Source organism: Dendrobates tinctorius, unplaced genomic scaffold, assembly GCF_039654945.1.
Source record: "Dendrobates tinctorius isolate UK_male_01 unplaced genomic scaffold, ASM3965494v1 ptg000233l, whole genome shotgun sequence".
In the NCBI taxonomy this organism is placed as follows: domain Eukaryota; kingdom Metazoa; phylum Chordata; class Amphibia; order Anura; family Dendrobatidae; genus Dendrobates; species Dendrobates tinctorius.
This window is the reverse complement of record NW_027361900.1, coordinates 2,186,957-2,191,749: the sequence shown is the minus strand read 5'-3', so window position 1 is coordinate 2,191,749 and position 4,793 is coordinate 2,186,957.

Sequence of the window (4,793 nt, the reverse complement as noted above, 5' to 3'; positions counted from 1 at the left end):
TGCGTCCTGTTGTCCCAAGACATCTACAGGTTGAGTTCACAAAATACAATCATGAAAGTTTGGGTCATTTGGGCCAACAAAAATTGTTAGGCATTCTCAGAGAGAAATTTTACTGGGAAAAGATGGAAGAGACAGTGCAAAGTGTTGTTCAATCATGTCTCATTTGTGCCCAAATTAATCCAAGACCAAAAGGACAGAAACCGCCACTACTCCGAATCGCACCTGCAGATGGTCCATGGTCTACGTTGCAAATCGACTACATTGGACCGTTACCATCAGGTAAAAATGGTCTCAGGTATGCATTGGTTGTGGTAGATGTTTTTTCTAAGTGGGTTGAAATTTTACCTGTCAGGAAAGATGATGCTTTGTCTACAGCTAGAGCATTAGTTAATCATGTCTTTTGTACTTGGGGGATCCCAAGAATGATCACCTCTGATCGAGGAAGTCACTTTACAGGAAAAATCATGCAAGCCGTTTGTGCTATTCTAGGGGTACGACAGCAGTTTCATGTACCCTACCATCCACAGTCTGCTGGTATTGTGGAAAGGATGAATAGAACAATAAAATCCAGAATTGCCAAGATGTTATTGGACAAAGGCAATACTTGGGTTGATGCAGTACCTTTTGTACTGTTGAGTGTAAGAGGAACAACCTCTGCCACAACTCAGTTTACTCCTTTTGAACTGATGACAGGAAGAAAAATGCCATTGATTTTTCCTCATGAACCATTTTTGTCTACACCACAAAAAGATGCTGTTGCAAGGTCCAAATGGTTGCAATTGTTGCAGGAAAATTTGAAAACGATTCTTCCACATGCTGCATCAAGAATGCAGAGAATGGAGCCACCATATGTATCCAAATTCAAGAAAGGGGCTCTAGTGATGATTAAAACTTTCAGGAAGAATGGACCTTGGGAAAGTAATTGGGAAGGTCCCTTTGAAATTATCGAAACCATGGGACAAGTGATGATACTTGTGCAACGAGCATCTAAGGTGGTTAAAAATACCCGCAGACAACAAAAATTGTGGGTACATGTTGATCAATGCAAACTGTATATTGCAAAATAATGATACTGCATTTCTTTTAGGAAGAAATGGATTCCAATAAGAACTGGAATACGAAACTCCACGTCCTTGATGGAAGGGATTCAACACCAATCCTTCAGGAGAAAAAGACGTTGCCCAGGAAAAGCTACTATCTGATGGGAATCACATTTCTGCTGTTTTGTACTGTTTCAACTGTGATCTACGCTGAAGATATTTCACACCATGGAACAAATACTAGTGAAGTGAAGGAACTTTTCAAAGGAACTTTACATCCAAGGAAACCAAGAGGAACGAATCTACAAAGCTTAATAGATGAGGACATACCGGACGATTCAGTAGATATTACTGGAAACATTTGCATGGGTTTTGGTGCAAAATGCTGTATTGAGCTACACTTCATACATGACACTGACATAATATTACATGCAGCCACAGGACCTAAGACGAAGTTCACACAGTTACAAGGAGATTATATACACAATAATAAGACAGGCACATGGGAATGTAGTCCTACAGATGTGTTATTCTGGAATATAGAGATAAGAGGTGAAGAGAAAGCTGTGTGGTCAGGCGACATTACAAATGAGATGATCGCAAAAGGGAAAGTTGAAACATCCAAAACAGATGCTTGGTTAAGGACACAACTATTTGGGAAAGTTTTAGATCCTGCATTTCTTTCTATTACAGAAGGAGACGAGGATTGGGTAAAAACATGGAATTTTCAGATAACCAGAGAACCAGTACAAGTACAGGTATCTGTAGTTTTTACAGTTTCAAATACTATAGCTCCAGAAGTAAGGGTTACACCACAAGCAGTATATAGTCAAGAAAATATGTCTCCTTTATTACTAAAATGCAGCACGAGGTTAGAGCTACCTTCAGAATCTTTGTTAATATGGACCAAAGATAAATCATTTTTGGGAAGTTTTTCAAATGGTCCAACAAATGTTATACACAGAGGTCAATCCGGTAATGTGAGATGGTTAAATAAGGATTTTATTTTTTCTGTAGATAATCCATCTCCTAAGGATTCTGGACTTTACCAATGTTGCATTTTAACGAAATATAACTACAAACAATGTAGAGATGTAAAGGTAAATATATGGTCAGCAGTAGATAATGTATGCACACAGACAAGATTTCAACCATCTACTCCTTTCCAAATCAATCAATTCCAATCTAAACCTCTGTTACGAGATGGAGTGTTTCTGACTATGATATGGAATTTTAACATGTCTAACTGGAAAATCTCTTCTAGATATCCCCAGTGTCAGTCACATCTCACTAACATGGAGATGGGAATAGAACAATTGTTTGGGAAAAGAACTTTAACACAGGTTAGAAGTAAGAGGGGAATGTTAGAAGGTATTTTGGGGGGATTAGGAACAGTGGGAAGTTTAATTAACACTATGGACATTCATACACTTAAATCAGATCTGGAAAATATTGGGTATATTGGAGGAAAAGGGGTAAAGATTCAGAAAAGCTTGAATCAAGTCCTTGAAAAGATGGTTTTGAACACTGCTACTGTATTGGGATCTTCTGTATCACATCTTCAAGATGCTACTTTAGCTTTAATGGAAAGTGAACAGGAATCTCAAGTGGCCAAAACATGTCTAGAAATTCAGATTGAATATTCCACCAATCTGACAATGATTGCACAAGCCTTACAAAGTGGAATTACCCCTTTAGGGCTAATAAGAAATTTGCCCATAGAATATAACTTTGCGTTAAACCATACAGATTTGTGGGTAAATAAGTGGTTAGGATGTGAACAGAACATTTGTGTAGGAACATCATTGATTCCAGTGTCAGGAAGAGAAGAAACCCTGGTTCCTATAGGTGTTCTGGGACTTCCTGTCAGTCCTACACAATTGTTATATTATCAATTACAGTACACAGATTTTGCATTTGATGGTACAAACATTGAACAATTAGACACTTCGTCATGCTTAAATTTTGTTTCCAAGGTAATGTGTCTACCTGGACAGGATAAAGTCATTTATCATTCATGTTTCCATAATCATACCTCATGTCATGCCAGAGTTGAGAATGTCCACACGATACATGACCCGGTGACACCAGTAAGCGCTAACAAAACTTGTTTCCAAGTCATGTCAGGAAAAGAAGCAGTTTCTGCATTCTTCTCATCTTGTGTACATGTCGAAAATCTGACAATGGGTTTATATTGTATTGAGGGAAATGTTAAAACTCTCACAAAGAAGGAAGGAAGTATTAATATTACGTCAATAGGCTCAAGACGTCTGAAAATCCTTCCGATCCAGTTCAATTTGTCACAAGTCAATAAATTTCCTTGGGATTTGTGGACAAATGAAATAAAGAAAGACAAGGGTTTATTAAATCTGCTGACAAAACAATTAAAAGAAGCTGAAATTGTATTTAGACATGAACAAGGTAATCTAAATGATATTGAACATGAATGGACGAGTATGTCAGGCTCATCTTGGTGGAGAAATTTAGGAAAATCTGTAACTAGTTGGTCACAGTCTTCAGCGAAAATGGCAGCAGGAAATGTATTGTCTAATCCGATCGTTATTTTATTTATCATAGTTTTGCTGTGTATAATATATCAAATAATTATTATGTGTAAAATTAGGAGAATTTATAAGAATATAAAGATAGAAATGAAAAAGGAAGATGATATTTTAAGAGAGATGTTAAAACGAAAAAATATAACTCTCTGATCTAATTTTTGTTTTTACAATAGGTTTGAAAATTCAGATGACATTCAGGGCAGATGTGATACAAGGTTTTCAGAATAAAGAATGAATGTGATACGAATGGTGAGAGAATGAGTTAGGATTGATTATGATATGTCTCAAATCATAATCAGGGGGGACTGTAAAATATCAGTATTTCTATAATAAAAAATATATGGATTAATTCTCTCATACAGAATATAGTTAACAGGCTTTGCTTACTTTAGAGAAGTGACTGACTTATTCTGAGTGCCTTGGCTCACACAGCTGTCTCTCTTGTCAAATGTATAGGTCAAAATAGTCAAAGCTGTCAAAATGTGACTATTTAGAGATAATGAATGGTTCTAAAGATCTCAGACTTTAGGCTTAAATATCTCAGACTAAGGTAATGCATAAATAACTGTATGCATATTGTTAAAATAACTACGGTTCACTTAATATGGAAGAACTTATGAACATAGTGGCAAGCCACCATATGTGGTTGTAGTTTATAGGTCAGAATAGTATATAAAGCCGGCCTAACTCTTGTTCAGGAGATCTCATATCCCTTGAGACTCTCGAACACCCGGACAGCTGCTCAAGACTATATGTAAGAACAATGCTCGTTTTCTCTTCAAATAATTACTGCATGTCATGAACTTACTTTTCTTCATTTTTGTAATCACTTTTTGAAATGAACAATTAAAAACAAGATTTATTTTATCCTCAATTCAACATTGCCTTTACTTTTGATTCTCAACCGTGCAAGAAAATATATATATATATATATATTTTTCTACAATCAGCAAACATCACTAGTGATCAAGGATAAGCGCACAATAAAAGTCAATATTACCGGCTTACACAAGCAAAAGTCTGTTTTCTTGACCAACCAGAAATCAGCACTTAAATTTAAAGCCAACATACAGATAACATTCTATTATTTTTCGTTTGCTAAAAATAGTCGTCTGGTTAATTAAGATACAATGCTGTATGTCTTCACAATGCCAAAAGTAGAAAAAAATGTTTTTAAAAATACTAAAATATA